Consider the following 21,055-nt stretch of genomic DNA (forward strand, 5'->3'; position numbering starts at 1 on the left):
ATTCGCAACACCGGATGCTGTTAACCGAATAAATTATTTCTCAAAATTAATATTGAACCACGGATGGTAGCTACAACTATGGTTTCTAAAATATTTATTCTATGCCCAATGAAGTCCAAAACTTGGAAAATAATTTCGGAATTATTCACCGGGCTCTTTACTGGTACTGTGACAAATATGACAATATGAAAAATGACAAATTAATTCAACGTCTGTTCGAATTATTATCAGATTTAACACACAAAAATCCACAAATCTATCCCTTCAGAACCGAGCGAGTTGGTGGTGTGGTTAGGGGCGCGCAGCTGTGAGCTCGCAACCGGGAGATAGTGGGTTCGTATCCCACTGTCGGCAGCCCTGAAGATGGTTTTCCGTGGTTTCCCATTTTAACACCAGGCAAATGCCGGGGCTGTACCTTAATTAAGGCCACGGCCGCTTCCTTCCCATTCGTAGGCCTTTCCTGCGCCATCGTCGCTATAAGACCTATGTGTGTCGGTGCGACCTAAAGCAAATAGCAACAACAAACAACATATCCCTTCAGGCAAGCAACTCAATGTTGAAAATATCCTAGGGATATGAGTTACAAATTTTAGGTAAATAATGAGAATATATTATTTATTTATTTCTAAAATTACAATCCTTTTCTTAATCATTGTTGTTAGGTCGATTAGATTAGTAGTTTGCCTTTTTCTACCACTACGAGGGCTAATCTGAGTCAATGCAGTGTTTCATTTAAGCACCACTACGAGCGCTAATCTGAGTCAATGCAGTATTTCATTTAAGCACCACTACGAGCGCTAATGTGAGTCAATACAGAGTTTCATTTAAGCACCACTGCGAGCGCTAATCTGAGTCAATGCAGTGTTTCATTTAAGCACCACTGCGAGCGCTAATCTGAGTCAATGCAGTGTTTCATTTAAGCACCACTACGAGCGCTAATCTGAGTCAATGCAGTGTTTCATTTAAGCACCACTACCAGCGCTAATCTGAGTCAATGCAGCGTTTCATTTAAGCACCACTACGAGCGCTAATGTGAGTCAATACAGAGTTTCATTTAAGCACCACTGCGAGCGCTAATCTGAGTCAATGCAGTGTTTCAATTAAGCACCACTACGAGCCCTAATCTGAGTGAACGCAGTGTTTCATTTAAGCACCACTACGAGCGCTAATCTGAGTCAATGCAGTGTTTCCCTTAAGCACCACTACGAGCGCTAATGTGAGTCAATACAGAGTTTCATTTAAGCACCACGGCGAGCGCTAATCTGAGTCAATGCAGTGTTTCATTTAAGCACCACTACGGGCGCTAATCTGAGTCAATGCAGTGTTTCATTTAAGCACCACTACGAGCGCTAATCTGAGTCAATGCAGTGTTTCACTTAAGCACCACTACGAGCGCTATTCCGAGTCAGTGCAGTGTTCCATTGAAGCACCACTACGAGCGCTAATATGAGTCAATACAGAGTTTCACTTAAGCTCTTATAACTACATTCGGCCTGAGCATTTAAAAAAAAAATGAAAAAAGCCTGCGGGTATTGAACAAAGGAACACGTTACAGAAAGAATTATGTAAATAAGTTAATCTGGCTAGGGATTTGAATCAAAAGGAAAACAAGTAAAGAATAAAGCGATTTTAGGCTGTTTTTCTGGAACTGCATTTAGGCTGGGAGTTATTTTCAAAATATTTCCTCCTAGTTTTATAGAGCTATCCAAGACTCAAAATTTGGGACCTCTCCGGGCCCTTTAGCCCTTCAACGCTCGGCACAATTGCGGAAAATGCTTTATTTTACGTTTTTCGTAGTGTGAAGATTCCTACGTTGTCTGCTAAAAAATGTTTTCAACGTTAAAATGTTTGTCACACAATACTTCTTGCTAGTGCTGGAAGTCAACGGCTACCGATGTCTGTCGGATTCGAACCCTCAACTTTCGGAGGAGGTCGCTAGCAAATCCTCAACCGTGCCGAAGTTCGGCAAATATTGGACCTCTCCATCCAAATAACAAGCTAGTTGGTGGCAGGAGAAATAAGTTTCGCTGGTGACAGTTGATAAGTTTTTCTCTGGAAGAGACTTTGAGGTCCGGTTGTCCTTAAAACTCACTTTACGTAAATATGTATGCAGATGGGAAATGTCACATAAAGATGACCTCCACTACTCTTGTTACATTTACATAGGCACGACATGAAGACTTCCTGCTCGCCCTCACAGACTTCTCTTAATGTACTTTTAACGAGCCACGGTTTCCGTAATGAATGCTACTTAGTCTGGTCTGGAAACCAGTAATTAATCGATCTTCTCAAACATCATGAATTCTTTTGACATCTTGAAACTGTCAGTGTTGAGTGCTTTGCCGAGCAAGCTGGTCGCACTGTTAGAGTAGCTTAGGTGTGAGCTTATATTCGGGAGATGGTGGGTTCAAATCACACCGTGATCAGCCCGTGATTTCCCATATTCGTACCAGGGGAATGTTAGGGCTGTACCGTAATTAAGGACATGCCGCTATCTTCCAAATCCTAGCTTGTTCCCATCCTTGCAGTGCCTAAAACCGTCCGATGTGTTAGTGCTAAGTTAGACCACTTGCAAGAAAGTAAATAACCTTTAATATTTTATAGATCACTATTTAGTTATTTAGCTTACCCCATTCCAACAGCTACTGACGTCTCCTATAAAATTGTTTTTCTGTCTGTCCTTTCTGAATGTTAAACTGATACTTGGTTTTTATACCGGACAGGACAAAGATCTGGTATGCACTTCGTGACCATGGTGTACCAGAAATGCTTATCAATTGGATCAAGATGCTATAAGCTAGGGCCTCTTAAACGCCCAAAATCACATGCGTGCAAACTGAGACGCAGAGTCCTGTGCATAGTTCATCAGTCCCACTCGGCTCGGCTCGGCTCGAAACAACGTTTCGTTTCTGGGCTACTCGGCTAAGCTGGGCTCAACTCGGCTCGGATTTAGAGCGCTACGGAGCAAGTGAGGAATAGGGAGACAGGCGCAGCGAGCGAGACAGGGGTGGGGAAAGAGAGAGACAGCGCTATTGCTCCAAATCGAGGAGAGGGGATCTGCACTCTGGTCAACCAAGCGAAGTCGTCTTTTGCACGGTGCACAGCGCAATGCACTGGTGCATGCGCCCTGAGAGGCCCTGCTTTATACGAACAGGACAAGTTGTGTGCTTTGCACTGTCAGCATCTCGGAGAGCATCCCAGTGAAAGTCAGTGTACACGAAGGTTCCGCGCAGTTCCCATTGCTCTTTGCCCTCGTCATGGACACAATCACACGGGACCTGCAAAGGTGTGTCCCTTTGACTCTCTTATATGCAGATTATGCCGCACTTGCTGTTGCCACCAGAAGTGGATTGTTGCGTCAAGCTGAAGATTGGAAAAGCCATCTGTCACAATACGGTCTTAGACTGGACAAAAGAAGACCAAATACTTGAAAACCATCCTCAGCGACGGGTCAATTCAAGTTGATGGAGAGACCTTAACGAAGAGCGTAGGCTTCAGACAGCTAGGATATCTCCTACAGACTGATGGTAGGATAGGCGATGAAGTGCAAAGTAGGATAAATGCAGCATGGATGAGATGAAGGGGAGTCACAGAGGTAATCTGCAACAGAAGGATGCCACTACATCTGGAGTCCAAAATATACTGCACGATAATGCGTCATGTCCTTTTATACGGTGTTGAATGTCGAGCTGACAAAGCTACAGACCGTCAGTTGCACACCATAGAAATGCGTATCCTGCGTTGTGCGATGGGCATCACACTCCTGCATCATGCCAGAAACGACACCGTCCACCAGCAAATGGGCATTGCACCCATCAGTGAGAAGGCACGGGGAAATCGTCTCCGACCGTATGATCACGCCCTGCGTGCTGCACCTGGAACAGTTGCCAATTAATGGGTAACATCCACGTGAGCGCTGGCATAACACAGTAAATGGTAATATAAGAAGACTCTGATTTTAGGACGACATGATGCCGAGACCTTGCAAAATGGCGAGCCACGATTAAAGCAGCGGGTCTTGCACCAGCGGAAAAACGCTGAGCAGAATAAGAAGAAGAAAAAGACGAAAAGCATACGTCGAGTTCAGTTTTAGTTTTGTCAGTCAGTCAGTCAGTCAGTCAGTCAGTCAGTCAGTCAGTCTGTAGCTACCGCTTTGTCTAATTTTTCTGGTTATTTCAGGATCACGGGAGAATGGATTGGTGTATTTACATAAAAACTGCTATTTGAGTTTAGGATAAGGGTTAATATGATTTTAGCTATATTTTATTTTAAAAAATCAGTATGGGAGGTAGTGAGAGGGGACCTTAAACATAAAAATCGATGTATATCTTTTTACGTTTGATTTTAGAGGAAAACTGCTAAGGACAAAATTTATTAAAAATATTATTTGTGCCTAAAAACTATTTTTCTATACATTTTACCGATAAAATGAACAATAAGAGAAATATCAGTGCCAATCATGTGAAAGTTTACGTTCAGGAGCCGATTATGCGAAATTTGTATTGAAATCATTCTGGCAACGTTTAAGAACTTTGTACGTGTGTTTGTAGTCTACTTCTTGAATATGAACCTGATAATCGTTTACTTTTTAAACGCTGCAGTAATATGGTACTTGGCTTACAGGGAAGGAAGAGGCGAATTCAAGGGCAGCAATAATTGAGGAAGTAAAATGAAACTGCGAAGGACCACAGAGAGACAGGAAGGAAGTACGTCGCAACAAGCCGCTGATATACACCTGCATTCCTCAGAAATTCAGGAACAACTTCAGAAGTTGACAAAAATGTAATCATGTGTAAGATAAGCGATTGCCCTATAAATGACGGGCAAAACGGCTAGTACAGCATAAGGAAAGGAAAACAAATCTAAGAAATTTACAAACTACTTTCTGAATTATTAATAAATTTTGACGCCTCCAGGAAACCATACATAAAATTGCGCGTCAAATAAGCAGATCATTCCATTTTGTTACTACAGGATACAAGATAAATGAGTAATATCAATATATTTTTTTTGGGTACTGACATGTGTACTTTGAGAACTATCTTTCAAAATAATCATTATTATTACTAATATTATAATTAACTGCTGTTATCATAATTATTGTACCCTAATCTTCTTTGTACTCTTCAAGACAGAACGTCTTCGTGTATGATTGTTGCAAAATTAAAACTTCTCGTTTCACATTTATTTTCAAATTTTAAACATGTTTACGTATTTGATTTCCGGAGAATAAAACTCCTAAATATTTATGAAAATTTAAAACGCAAATGTGATTTTTCTTTTTCCAGTGAAACAGTCTGATTTTCTTAAATCGATTTTCTACAAATTCCATAAATTCTGAATTACCACTTCAAAGTTACATAAAAGTGATCTAATTTTAAAATAGAGACTTCCGGTTTGCACGAAAATGATCGAAAATTTACCTACTATTAAAATATAAAATAAACAAAAAATGAGATTTTCCAACTTAAGGTATGGTTTCCTGGAGAGCGTCACAATTATACTGCGTCCGGAGTAGTATCCAAGAAATTTTAGAAATTCCCCAGTACGAAGACAGGGGAAACATTTTGTTTGACGAATTGTCTTGAAAATACGCATTTGCTTGTTGGACTAAGGATTTTACCAACTTGTACAACATTGGCTCTTCTACCATGGTTTGTTCTGATAATTTCAGCGTCGAAAATTTTCTGCGAGGTAAATTCAAGGTAGCGGTTTTAACACTTCAGCTTCAGTAGAGAGCTATTGATCTATTCTTGCTACTAATCATATATGTATGGTAGTTAGTGCCTGGCTAGATCCTTAGCTGTCTTCATCGGAAGTTTTGTCGAACGTAACCCGGTTACTTAAGTGCCGAAAATTACCTCATAGATAAGAAGATTACGGCTGGGTAATAGATAACCACAAACCAAACCAAACCAAACCAAACTAAACTAAACTAAACTAAACGAAACGAAACGAAACGAAACGAAACGAAACGAAACGAAACGAAACGAAACGAAACGAAACGAAACGAAACGAAACGAAACGAAACGAAACGAAACGAAACCAAACGAAACCAAACGAAACCAAACCAAACCAAACCAAACCAAACCAAACCAAACCAAACCAAACCAAACCAAACCAAACCCCGTGATGCAACAGCCCCGAACGGCCATGGCCTATCAAGCGACCACTGATCAGCCCGAAGGCTTGCAGATTACGAGGTGTCGTGTTGTCAGCTCGACGTATCCTCTTATCGGTTATTCTTGGCTTGCTAGACGAGGGCCGCATCTCACCGTCAGATAGCTCCTCAGATGTAATCACGTAAGCTGAGTGGAGCTCGAAAGAGTCCTCAGATCCAGGTAATAATCCCTAACTTAGTCGGGAATCGCACCCGGGGCCTCCGGGTAAGAAGCAGGTAGGCTACCCTTACGCCGAGAGCCCGGCACTAATAGGTCAGCAGTAGAATGACATAACATCACCACCTAATATTCTTCGTGTTCTCTCCCCATCTTCGTTGGTTCAAAAATGACTCCTCGAGGAGAAAAAGGAAATATTTGTTCTATTCTTTCCCTCGGAGTGGTTAGTGCTATTCTCAGCTCCCTTTGCCCCCAGGGATGAACCTGCTGTCCTCTGAAGTTCGACTGAAATCAGGGATCATTTGCCTCTCTATAGGAGGTAGAATTGCTTCTAATTTTTTTGATTTTATGATTCAGAGTCAAACTGATAACTAATCCTACCAAGACGCATGGCTAGTGCATATAGTGGAGGCCACTGCGTAGGCAATTGGAGCCACCGGCAGTCATACTAACGGACCATTTTTCTGTATATTGTAAATATGAATTTACTTATTTCAGGTTCCTTATATATTACAACGCCGAAGGGTTCCAACACATGATGTTTATATCATTAATTATAATTCTCCGTTAATGCCAGAGAATTCCGTACGATTTTATCTCATGAAAGCCGACTGGTTCGTTCAGCTATTACTCCTCAGGTGCGTACTGTTGTATTACCAATTGAATTCAGGTATGTAATAATTCAGTCATGCTGAATCAGTGCTTCCTGGGCACAGCAGTTTTGGTTATACTCTGATATGTGCTAATAAGAAAAGGGCGGGTCACTACTGACTGTAGAGGGACATATACCCTGCATCCTTCCATGTGACTCCTTTCACCATCTTTGAATAATGAAGGCATCACTAAAATATCAGGGAGGCACCTGGAAGGAGATGCAATTGAAGGATTCTCAGAAGTTTAATACAGTAGGGTTTGGAGAGCTCAAGACGTACTGAGGTCAGGTGAACAATATATAAGTTAGGAGCCTGACAGCAGTCAATATAAGCAATGACAGGGAATGATTGATTGATCAGCTTTCTGGCTGAATTGTGATAATCATGGCATCTCAGTTATGAGGCAAAACGAGTAAGGAATGTGTGCTAAGTATTTGGAAATTAATGAATTTTGTTAACTGACATTACCCACGTGTATGGAACTGAGGTGCCACGAGGTTGCCAGTAGAGATGTCCTAGAACACCTCCCTCAGTCGTCTCTTATTACTCACCTTCAAAAGTGACCATTACACCAGAATATAGACTAATTCCAGTATTTTCCGTAATTCATGTTCAGTAGACTAAAACATATACAAGTATGAGCATTTTGAATTATTGAAAATGTTCTTTATTCAGGTTCTGCCTGAATCAATATTCCCTGGGTGATCGGTCCTCCCATAAATGTCGTGGCACACGCACATTGTCATATGGAGTAAAAAATTGTGGGATTCTAAGTGGTGGGTTCGACGAAAGTACGTAGACAGTTTCAACAGTGGACATAATCCCAAGATAGCGGGTTCAAACCCGGCAGAGGTAGTCGGATTTTTGAAGGGCGGAAAAAAGTCCATTCGACACTCCATGTCGTACGATGTCGGCATGTAAAAGATCTCTGGTGATACATTTGGTATTTACCCGACAAAATTAATTCAATCTCAGCCATAGACGCCCAAGAGAGATCCGGTTTACTCTAGGTCCGCTAGATGGCAGACAGAGTAAACCGGAACGTCGAAATTGACGAGCAGACAGCCAGATGGCGTCAAATCGAAATGTCTGCAAACGGTAGCTGAGGCCATACGATTATTATTATTATTATTATTATTATTATTATTATTATTATTATTATCATTGATTGTCTAAGGATCGAAGGAGTAGTCTCAAAATTTAACGTGACTGTGGTTATCATTATCATAACGAATGGATATTCTGTTCTTTTTGTAGCATACGAAATATTTTTCATATAAAAATCCCACGTATATTGGCCAGGATCCTAGCAACTGCCTCCTTGGTGGAGAAATGGGGAAATGCCACTCATCTATCACTTCCGGCACCTATATTTCACAATGAAAGGTTTTAACAAGATAAATATAAAATAAAGGAGTTCAGTTTTCACACTGACCGATAATAATAATAATAATAATAATAATAATAATAATAATAATAATAATAATAATAATAATAATAATAATAATAATAATTTCGTGTGGCAATTTCTAGCCGGCTTTTTTAATTCGTGTGACTATTTCTAGCCGAATGCAGCCCTTGTATGGCAGACCCTCCGATTAGGGTGGGCGGCATCTGCCATGTGTAGGTAACTGCGTGTTATTGTGGTGGAGGATAGTGTTATGTGTGGTGTGCGAGTTGCAGGGATGTTGCGGACAGCACAAACACCCAGCCCCCGGGCCACTGGAATTAACCAATGAAGGTTAAAGTCCTCGAACTGGCCGGGAATCGAACCCTGGACCCTATGAACCGAAGGTCAGGACGCTGACCATTCAGCCATTCAGCCGGGTGCAGCCCTTGTAAGGCAGACCCTCCGATGAGGGTGAGCGGCATGTGATATGTGTAGGTGACTGCGTGTTATTGTAGTGGAGGATAATGTTATGGGTGGTGTGTGAGTTGTAGGGATGTTGGGGACAGCACAAATACAAACACCCAATCCCCGAGCCAAGGGAATTAATAATTTAAGGTTAAAATCTCCGACCCAGCCGGGAACCGAAACCGGGGCGCTCTGAACCGAAGAGCACTCCGCTGACCATTCGGCCAAGGAGCCACACTGACCGATGAGAGTTAAAAAAACTTTTCTGATGGCAGGATATTAATAGTTTTTTCTTATAATTGGAACTGAAATTTGAAATATCTAGAAATGCAGTAATATTTTTGTTTTTAAGTTAAAAGAGAAATGGACTGTATTAACAACTAACATTAGCTAGAAAATGGTATAAGGAGTAGAATAGACTTCGTTCATTTTCTTTCTTTCTTTTCTGAGAACTGTATGAGGAAAATGTTCACGGTTTCTGTATTATCACTCAGAGAGGGGAAGTCCATTCCAGTCTGCATGTCATCATAGGGGTAGTATTCTCATTACGCTACGAAATCTTACTGTTTTGGGGATCCTTTAAGCAAGAGATCAAATGATAAAGTCAAGTAGGTGGAGACTTTAAAAGTACGAATTACGCTAAGCCATCAGTTATTTTGTGGAGACTGAGAGGAGGTTTGTAGAGCTTTGAAGAACAGTCAGTTGTCCTTTAGAAGCCTTATGCGGTGTCCACATTTTATAGCGAACAGAGTTCTCGAACACGAAAGTACTTTTCGCTTATGTCTGTAGCATGAACACACCTGTATATGCTATACGACTCAAGCAGGTTTCCATTTCAAAACTTTAACGAGCTCTTGACTGGGTGTGCCTGAATGCAAACGTTCTTGCTTTGGTTTATTTATACTTCCAATTTTCATGTTTTGCAACTCAAGTGTACTTTTGAACAACATTATTATTATTATTATTATTATTATTATTATTATTATTATTATTATTATTATTATTATTATTATTATTATTATTATTTCGCCCTGAAGATCACATACTACCTTAACAATTTAATAAACAAATTAAAGTATTTATCTTTGCCTATCGAATGCTTCTCTTTTCCAATCTCCCATAACGCCCAGCTAGCATAGACATTTTACCATCTTATTTTGGCACCACAGCCTGGTCGAGTTTTCTTTGTATTCCCTGTTCTGGGCATTTTCTTCCCTTAGTTACGTAGACAACCCACCTGATCCGTCTACTTTCCGGGATGTTCGTAATCATATAACCACCCATCACAGTACCTATTCCTTTGTTTGTCCTCTGACTCGAGTTTCGTCTATATTTCATAGCGGGTGAGTTGGCCGTGCGGTTAGGGGCGCACGGCTGTGAGCTTCCATCCGGGAGATAGTGGGTTCGAATCCCACTATCGGAAGCCCTGAAGGTGGTTTTCCGACGTTTCCAATTTTCACACCAGGCAAACGCTGGGGCTGTACCTTAACTAAGACCATGGCCGCTTCCATCCAACTCTAAGGCCTTTCCATCCCATCGTTGCCATAAGAGCTATTTGTGTCGATGCGACGTAAAGACACTAGCAAATATATTTCATAGGCCTAAGGATTCTTCGAATGCCACTTGGGTATCAATTTTTCCTTTCAGTTCCATCTGGTGCTGATCTGTTTCCTTCCACTTCCGTGCCGTGTCATTTCTAACCGGGAGTATATATTCCATGGCTGTGCTGGTGGGGGAGGGCGTTTGTTGTATCATCGGCAAACTTCGACGCTCCTTATCCTAAGCTTGGTGTTATAAAAATATCTACAGCATCTGAATTCTGAAAAAACTGTTTCTTCATCCGCTTATAACTGTTGTAAAATTTCAAAAATTGAATTAGCATCAGTAGACCTGCAGCAAAACAATTCAGATACATTAGTGCAAAATTATTTCGTATGTGCTCAGTGTTGTGAAAACGCAACACAACAAGTTGCATAATATTATCTACCACATTACCCAGCATACAACTCTAGGTTCTATTATTCTGCATTAACTGATTCGTACCGACAGTATTTCCACTATTAAGCGATTGATTGCATTAGATCAACAAGAACTAATATTTAGAGTAACTCTTGTCTGCAATAACTCATCTGTGTAACAGCAAGTTCAATAGATCTTCAAAACCTGTCATCAATGTAATGCTAGTACAGAAGTACAGAAGAAATAAACACATTATTGTGGTGCCACACGGTTAGTTGATTATTATGTGATAATTAAAATTCAGTGCTTGCATTGCTACGCCCATTGTCTTATAACTAGGGCCCGGATTTTTAGGTTCTTAAAAACCACGTTTTAGTTTTTTAATAACTCAAAATAGTTTTTTAGTTTTTTATCCTCCTGAAATAGTTTTTAATGATCATTTCAATCATTACTAAAGTTATACTATTCATTCAAACTTTTCTTGGAGTCTCTTAAGTGCGGCTAGTATCCAGTAATCGGGAGATGGTGGGTTCGAATCCCACTGTCGGCAGCCCTGAAGATAGTTTTCCGTGGTTTCCCATTTTAACACTAGGCAAATGCTGAGGCTGTACCTTAATTAAGGCCACGGCCGCTTCCTTCCCATTCCTAGGCCTTTCCTATCCCATCGTCGCCATAAGACATATCTGCGTCGGTGCGACGTAAAGCAAATGATGACTTGCCTTTAGGCATCGCTACTTCTGAGATGCGCAAGCTTCTTCAACTGCCTTCAATAATAACTTGATTTATAGGGAAAAATAATTTTAGTCCGTCGCATAATAATGTGTATAGAGCTAAACAGCCGTAGCTGGCGGTAGTCGACCGTACACAATGAAATGAAATGTCGTATGGCTTTTAGTGCCGGGATATCCCAGGACGGATTCGACTCGCCAGTTGCAGGTCTTTCTATTTGACGCCAGTAGGCGACCTGCGCGTCATGATGAGGATAAAATGATGATGAAGACAACACATACATCCAGCCCCCGTGCCGTAGGAATTAACCAATTAAGGTTAAAATCCCCGACTCGGCCGGGAATCGAACCCGGGACCCTCTGAACTGAAGGCCAGTACGCTGACCGTTCAGCCAACGAGTCGAGCCGTACACAATAAGAGATGCACTGAAGCTGGAAAGTTAGGTGGGCTTGTACCTGCTAGATACAGGTCAGTGAACGCCAGGGGGTTGTCTCTTGATTTGTGCTGTACCTTAGTGGAATAGTATCGTATCACGTTGTTTCGCTCTCACTAGTTATACTTACAAACCACTTCCAGTTCCAAACCATGAAGTCATTTCAAAAAGTCGTGCATAATGTTTATTTTTAAAAAAATCATTCAATTTCATTAATATTTGATACTTCTATTTCAAAATAACGTAATACTGTCTTGAATAGCCCATTTAGTTTTTTTTAGGTTTTAACGTCTTATTTAGTTATTTTTAGGTTTTATAAGATTCGAGTAATTTACTCCAATGATAATGAAATGGATAAGTAAGTTAAAATACTGCAGTGAGCTAGCAAGGAATAAAATAGTTTAAAACCTAAAAATCCGGGTCCTACTAATAACATACGTCGAAGAAAGTGAGTAGTGCATTACGTTGCGAAAACGCGACACAGGGCATAACTAGATAAACAACTAATATGGAATCTACCACCTGGAGGACTGACCGAAATGGTGATCAGTGTTGATTGATTGATTGATTGATTGATTGATCGATTGATTGATTGATTGATTGATTGCTTGATTGATTGATTGATTGATTGATTGATTGATTGATTGATTGATTGATTGATTGATTGATTGATTGATTGATTGATTGATTGATTGATCAGCTTGTTGGCTAAATTTTGACAGTCATGGTATCTCAGTTATGAAGCAAAACGTGTAAAGAATGTGTGCTAAATGTTTGGAATTAATGAATTCTGTTAACTGACGTTACCCAAATGTATGGAACTAAGCCAATAATTTAAAAATTGATGAAGGGGGAAGTGTTTTAGATAATATTACATTTTACATTATTTATTACCTGTCGTAAATCAAGTTTTCCCTCTTGGCAGTCGTGTTTATTTCGACAATCATGTGTCCCTATGCAGAACAACACAAATTTGAGCGCCAAAATATGACGAAACTGGATGTTAAAGAGACTATAAGGAAAGATAATACATTCTTATATTTTATCTCCTCGACGTATTTAAGGAAAGTGCACTGATAATTACAAAAGTTATGTCTGATTAGACGTCTATTTTTTTCAAACCGTCCCTATAGGCCGCCAAAAATATCGTATATTGGTTGGCACTTGTTAAGTTAAAATATAGTCGGCATTTTCTCTATTATTATTGTTTATGGCATTCTCCCAGTTACCTGTGGTGGGCACTTTGAATGAATTTAGCCTAGTTTTACTGTTGGATGCCTTTTCTAGCGCTAAAGCTATGGGGGGGGGGGGCTGTATTCACTACTTCGTCCTTTTGTGGTGGTTTTATCGTGTGATGTGTTTTATCTGAAGATGAGTATTAAGACGAACACAGAATCTGAGCCCCAAGCTAAAGCTGGCCAGGAATCGAATCCGAGACTCGTCTGAACCGAAAGCCACGTTGACCATTAAATCAAAGTGCCGGCCTATTTCAATTTCTTACAATTTCAGCAAAAGAATGTGTCATATTGAGCGAAGAAAAGGTTTTTATTGGTTACTCTTCAGGACAGTATCAAGAAAAGCAGTCGTCCCCGAGCTACATTTACTGCATACCTCACATCATATCGTGTTGAGTGACAGGATAAATACACTCCTGCTCTTTATAGGGCTCTGATATAAAGTCGTTGCGCCTGAAAAGTCCGCTATGAGAGATGTTTGAACTTAAAACATTAGCCGTTAAGATTGCGCCATTTCAGGTTCGATACCTGTGAGATGATGTTCAAAACGTTTTCGCTCTTGATGTAATATGTGCTGCGGGTCAGTATTTCTGCCATAACATCATCACAGAGCGGCTTTTACAGGCGCAACAATGATATGCAGGAGGAGGTTATTCGTTATGTTTGAGTTGGTCAAGAGACGGGTATTTGCGAGAACTTTACTACGTTACTTGGACTGAACGAATTCAGTGGTTAGATACCAATTGGAAACTTTGAAAACTGGCGTGACTATCACTTTGAAAATCTCAACTCACCTTCAGGAAATACGCTGTTAATGTATTCACTGTATGTTGAAGAATTTGCATATGAAATGATGTGACAATCAAAGGGGTAATTCGTGAGCAAATTTGTTTCACTTTAAAACATTAATGACTTTGTCGTGCTGAATTTATGAATACATAAATTGCAAAGTGTAGAGTAATACAATTATCTTAACCTAACATCGACGTCTGCCTCAATTGGTTGAATAGCTTGTTCACTTAAACAGTTTAGTTTGCTTTTATGACTTCAGTATCATTACAAGACTCCGTGTAAAACAATGTTCTCGAAGTCATCTCATTTGAGGCCATTGAGACCCTTGGAGCAGTGGGATGTATAGTCTTCTACTAGCCATAACCTCAGCACTATGTGGGATGGAATTGTTTCGTTTTACGTTCGAGCACATTTACCTCCAGTAATGAAATTTTTGCTGAAGGCTAAGTTAATCTCATAACCATGAGCCTCTCCTAAAGCTGAAATCTCGTCTCAAAACTTTTCGATTTCCTGATGATGAATTCAACCTGCATCTTTACCGGAGAACCGAACACGCGTTAACTGCTTCGACGAGGAAGCCTAAAAATGATTTCTTATGCTTTATAAATTTATATTAGCCTGGCCATTGAAGCACAAATAGAATATTTGTCTCATTTCCGGAATCCCTGAGTTGTATTCTCGGCTCGCTTAACGAGTTCATACCCAGACGGACGCACATTGTGTCAGTTGATCACAGAACAGGACGGTGCAGGGCTGACGAAACTGGGAAGTACGTGTGATCGCACAGTACGCAGTGTCTCGTCAGTTTTCAGAAAGAAAAAAGAAACAATGTTTTCTTTTCACATCAGGCTGGCTGTATCTCAATTAAGGCCGAAGTCGCTCCCTTCTCATTACTTGACCTGTCCCATTCCGCCATTGCCATGAGAACTATCCGTGTCGGTGCAACGTAAAGAAACTTTGAACAATAAATTGTGTTGCTCAATGCGTCTTTCCCTATTAATTCACTCTCAAGACATCAGTGCTTTGCTACGGTTTTTAAATGAAAGTTATCTTTTAAAGTTTTAATTTTTGTGAAGTCCATTGAGCCTGTAAAATTCACCCTCAGTTCGTACCGTCAAATGGTTTTGGAGAATGATTCTTTATTTTCCGATCTAACTCTCATTTGAACTCCATACATTTGAATTGGAATGTTTTAAAACCTAATATTATTTAATATCTATGGCAGAGAAGTGACCAACCTGTGAAGTTTTGACTTCATACATCGAACATTAATAGAGGAAGTAATGAATGAATATTTTATAGGGGTGGAATGTTAAAACATATTTTTAACATTTGGACATAGCAAACCAACCTTCATGTAAAATTTGAATTTAGTGCATGAAACGGCTTCGGAAGAAAAAGTGTTTTTTTGTAGAATCAACCACCATATAAAGCCCTTAAGGTATTTATAAATGTAGAGCTTGCATGTGGCCCGGTTTTCCGCCCATGTGAGCGTCCACATGGTAGATTTAGTTCATTTTTCTTTTTCTTTTACATTTTTCTCTTTTAACGGGAACATGTATTTGGGCAGAAAGCCTGTAATGTTCTTCATCAATAAATACATAGAAATGAAATATAAATAAATATAAACCCCTTAAGAGAGAAATATTTTGATGTATATAACCTACGTATGTGCAGTTGTTTTTTGAGGAAAGTGTGGGGGGTAAGAACGGTAGGGGTAGACCTAGGTATGAATATGACAAACAGATTTGAGCAGATGTAGGATGGAGCAGTTACGTAGAAATGAAATGATTAGCACAGGTTAGGGTGGCATGGAAGGCTGCATCAAACCAGTCTATAGACTGATGACTCAAACAACACCTAGGACACAGAAGAACAACCTTCTCGTAAAATTACAACTTACTACGTCAAACGGTTTTGTATGGATGGATAATTTTATTTCCGGAGATAACCCCATTTATTTATTCCCTTAGGGGTGTAGTGTTTAAAAACATTTCCTATGTCACACCTATGATTTAAAGTACTGTATATAGGGCTATTTGGAATTGTGTCTTCGTACGTTAAACGGATTTGGAGGAATGAATACACGAATTGTTTTCGGACCTTAACTCACATTTAACTCTCTGACGGGTTATTTCTTTAAAATATTCCTTTATTGAACACCTAGAATACCATCTGAAATTCAAAATACGTAAGTCAAAAATTTTCAGAGAAATGAATTTTGTTTCAAAACCTGTGTTATCTAACATGTGGTTCATAAAAAAGCTATCATTTAGTGAAATTTCAACTTTGTCCGGTGAACAGTTTCGGAGTAATTAATAATTGGTTTTCAGGATTGTATCCCGTTAGTGGTGGAATTTGTTGTAACCCTTCCTTATTGGGTGCCTACACTGTAGTAGAAAAGTACACCGAAATTCCATTCCTTTGTGTAGAGTGCTTTTGCCTGGGCGTTGATTGACAGTCGTTTTATATCACCATTATTTTATAGACCAGATTATATTTAAATCAGTACTGGGTGCATTAAAAAAATAGGTAGGCAGATTAGAAGTGCAAATGATCAAATCCATGTATGAAAAGTGTGTAAGTAGTGTGAAGACTAAGGACAAACAAACTAGTTCAATGTAGAAAGAGGACTTCGACGAGGAAGTGTGTTATACCCTGGACTCTTCACCACAGTTATGGATGAAGTCGACAAGAGTGTACAACAAAACAAAAAGGGAAGCAAAGAGACAAAGACCTGAATATCCGCAGACTACATAGTAATGAGGGGGAATATGAAATGGAAGTGCAAGAACATGTTACTCTAATAGGGAGATAGAGGAATATGGAATGAAAATAAGTGTGGAGAAAAGTACGAACAATAGTGATGAAGTGAGGTAGTAGAGACGGAAAAGGGATTATTGAATTAAATGGAAGACAATTAGAAGTTGCGAAAAGCTTCAAATATTTGGGAAGTGTATTTGCAGGAGATGAAAAAATAAATTAAGAAATTGGAAAGAGAATCCAACAAGGCAAAGGGTTTTACCAGTATGTGAGATGTATAGTGGGGAACCAGGACGTAGCAGAGAAATGCTCATTGTATTATTCACCAATTCTAACATACGCGGCGGGCACAAAAATACATGATGAAAGCAGAATCCAGGTAGTCGAGATGAAATTCCTTACAGGGATAATTGGAAAGGCACGAAGGGATAAAATCAGAAACATAGAAATCAGAGAGATAATTGGATTCCCTAAAATGCAAGAAAAGATAGATACCAGTAAGCTAAAATGGCATGGACACATGATAAGAATGGAAGAGAATTCAGTTCCAAAGCGAGTATTTTCAGAGAAAATAAAACGAGGAAGACAACGGGGAAGCCCAGAAATAGGTGGTTGATACGGTGAAGGAGAGCACAGAGAAGAGAGGAGTAAAAGTGGAAGAAATATTGATGAAGAGAGAGACGATTGTGGAGGTCCTTGATTCACAACACGACCCAGAAAACTGGAAAGCTGAAATGAAAAATGATAATATCAATAATAAGAAGAAGTAGAAGGAGAAGAATTAAAAGATATTCATTAACTCCAAGAATTCGTAGGTATTAAAATTTTCATATTAGTTTGCACATAGATTTAATCTAAAAGAAAGTTTCATAGCCTTGTTATTATTAGTTCAATTAATATTAAAGCAAATTGTGTATACATTTCTCTTCCATGATTTAAGCCACACACTGTTTGACTGCGCTGGCTGCAAGCCGCAGATAAATCTAGAGCAGAGCGGGTCTCACAACACCAGGCGAGCAGTTCACGCGGACCACGTGCTCTGCACGTTCAAACCGCACATCGATTTTCCCGACAAGTCGTTAATTTCATTTCTAATACCAACTCGTTGAGCGGCTCTGATACACGTTCGAACGAGGAACTGAACAACGCTTTCATTATGTCACGTGCTTAACAGCTCTTCGACATCAGAGTAATTCACATTGGTAGCAGTTCGCTGTACAGATACAAGCTTAACTAACTGTCATGTACAATGAACTGATAAAAGGAGGTAATTAATTGATTTCTGTTTTAAACTGAAAGTATTTCAATGTCATTAGCTACCTTTTGTGTGATGTAGAAGACTTGTATCAAATATCTGCTGCATAATCCAAATGTTTCCAGTAATAAAGGTTGTTCAGTTTCTAATCTTATATTGCATAGTGTTCTCAAACATTTGGGAAATAATTGAGGCGTTGATATTACACCCAAAATTTAGATTTAAAACATATCATTGCTGTTACAGAAAAACTTCGCATCCACAGTTCTGAGCTTGCCTCAGGGAGATAGTGGTTTTGAACTCCATTTTCGGTAGCACTGAAGATGGTTTTCCGTGGTTTCACACTTTTACACCAGGCGAATGCTGGGGCTGTACCTTAATTAAGGCCACGTACGCTTCCTTCCCACTCCTAGCCCTTTCCTATTGCATCGTCGCCGTAAGACCTATCTGTGTCGGTGCGACGTAAAGCAAGTTGTAACAACACAAATAAATAAATAAATAAATAAAATAAATAAATAAATAAATAAATAAATAAATAAATAAATAAATAAATAAATATTTTCATTGTGAGCCTCCTAGAATGTGACACCTTCTCTCAGGTCAAGGAGATTTGAAGCGGTATTTGAATAATGATTTGAATGTGAGCTGAGCTCACCTGAGCTACCCAGCCTGGCAATATCTAGCATAAAAATGTCAATCAATCAATACTGATTTGCATTTAGGGCAGTCGCCCAGGTGGCAGATTCCCTATCTGTTGCTTTCCTAGCCTTTTCCTAAATGATTTCAAATATATTGGAAATTTATTGAACATCTCCCTTGGTAAGTTATTCCAATCCCTAACTCCCCTTCCTATAAATAATTATTTGCCCCAGTTTGTCCTCTTGAATTCCAACTTTATCTTCATATTGTGATCTTTCCTACTTTTATAAACGCCATTCAAACTTATTCCTCTACTAATGTCATTCCACGCCATCTCTCCGCTGACAGCTTGGAACATACCGCTTAGTCGAGCAGCTCTTCTTCTTTCTCTCAATTCTTCCCAACCCAAACATTGCAACATTTTTGTAACGCTACTCTTTTGTCGGAAATCACTCAGAACAAATCGAGCTGATTTTCTTTGGATTTTTTCCAGTTCTTGAATCAGGTAATCCTGGTGAGGGTCCCATACACTGGAACCATACTCTAGTTGGGGTCTTACCAGAGACTTATATGCACTCTCCTTTACATCCTTACTACAACCTCTAAACACCCTCATAACCATGTGCAGAGATCGGTACCCTTTATTTACAATCCCATTTGTGTGATTTCCCCAGTGAAGATCTTTCCTTATATTAACACCTAGATACTTACAATGATCCCCAAAAGGAACTTTCACCCCATCAACGCAGTAATTAAAACTGAGAGGACTTTTCCTATTTGTGAAACTCACAACCTGACTTTTAACCCCGTTTATCAACATACCATTGCCTGCTGTCCATCTCACAACATTTTCGAGGTCACGTTGCAGTTGCTCACAATCTTGTAACTTATTTATCACTCTACAGAGAATAACATCATCCGCAAAAAGCCTTACCTCCGAAAACATAAAGGTCCGATAACACAGCCCTGAGGAACTCCCCTCTCAACTATTACAGGGTCAGACAAAGCTTCACCTACTCTAACTCTCTGAGATCTATTTTCTAGAAATATAGCAACCCATTCAGTCACTCTTTTGTCTAGTCCAATTGCACTCATTTTTGCCAGTAGTTTCCCATGATCTAACCTATCAAATGCTTTAGACAAGTCAATCGCGATACAGTCCATTTGACCTCCAGAATCCAAGATATCTGCTATATCTTGCTGGAATCCTACAAGTTGAGCTTCAGTGGAATAACCTTTCCTAAAACCGAATTGCCTTCTATCAAACCAGTTATTAATTTCACAAACATGTCAAATGTAATCGGAGAGAATGCCTTCCCAAAGCTTACATACAATGCATGTCAAACTTACTGGCCTGTAATTTTCAGCTTTATGTCTATCACCCTTTCCTTTATACACAGGGGCTACTATAGCAACTCTCCATTCATCTGGTATAGCTCCTTCGACCAAACAATAATCAAATAAGTACTTCAGATATAGTACTATATCCCAACCCATTGTCTTTACTATATCCCCAGAAATCTGATCAATTCCAGCCGCTTTTCTAGTTTTCAACTTTTGTATCTTATTGTAAATGTCATTGTTATCATGTGTACATTTTTTTACTTCTTTGGCCTTAGTCTCCTCCTCTATCTCGACATTATCCTTGTAACCAACAATCTTTACATACTGCTGACTGAATACTTCTGCCTTTTGAAGATCCTCACATACACACTCCCCTTGTTCATTAATTATTCCTGGAATGTCCTTCTTGTAACCTGTTTCTGCCTTAAAATACCTATATATACCCTTCCATTTTTCACTAAAATTTGTATGACTGCCAATTATGCTTGCCATCATGTTATCCTTAGCTGCCTTCTTTGCTAGATTCAATTTTCTAGTAAGTTCCTTCAATTTCTCCTTACTTCCACAGCCATTTCTAACTCTATTTCTTTCCAGTCTGCACCTCCTTCTTAGTCTCTTTATTTCTCTATTATAATAAGGTGGGTCCTTACCATTCCTTACCTCCCTTAAAGGTACAAACCTGTTTTTGCATTCCTCAACAATTTCTTTAAACCCATCCCAGAGTCTGTTTACATTTTTATTTACCGTTTTCCACCGATCATAGTTACTTTTTAGAAACTGCCTCATGCCTGCTTTATCAGCCATATGGTACTGCCTAACAGTCCTACTTTTAAGACCTTCCGTTCTATCACATTTGTTTTTAACTACCACAAAAACAGCTTCATGATCACTAATACCATCTATTACTTCAGTTTCCCTATAGAGCTCATCTGGTTTTATCAGCACCACATCCAGGATATTTTTCCCTCTGGTTGGTTCCATCACTTTCTGAATCAGCTGTCCTTCCCATATTAACGTATTTGCCATTTGTTGGTCATGCTTCCTGTCGTTCGCATTTCCT

Source organism: Anabrus simplex, chromosome 6 (genome assembly GCF_040414725.1).
Source record: "Anabrus simplex isolate iqAnaSimp1 chromosome 6, ASM4041472v1, whole genome shotgun sequence".
NCBI classification, from domain to species: domain Eukaryota; kingdom Metazoa; phylum Arthropoda; class Insecta; order Orthoptera; family Tettigoniidae; genus Anabrus; species Anabrus simplex.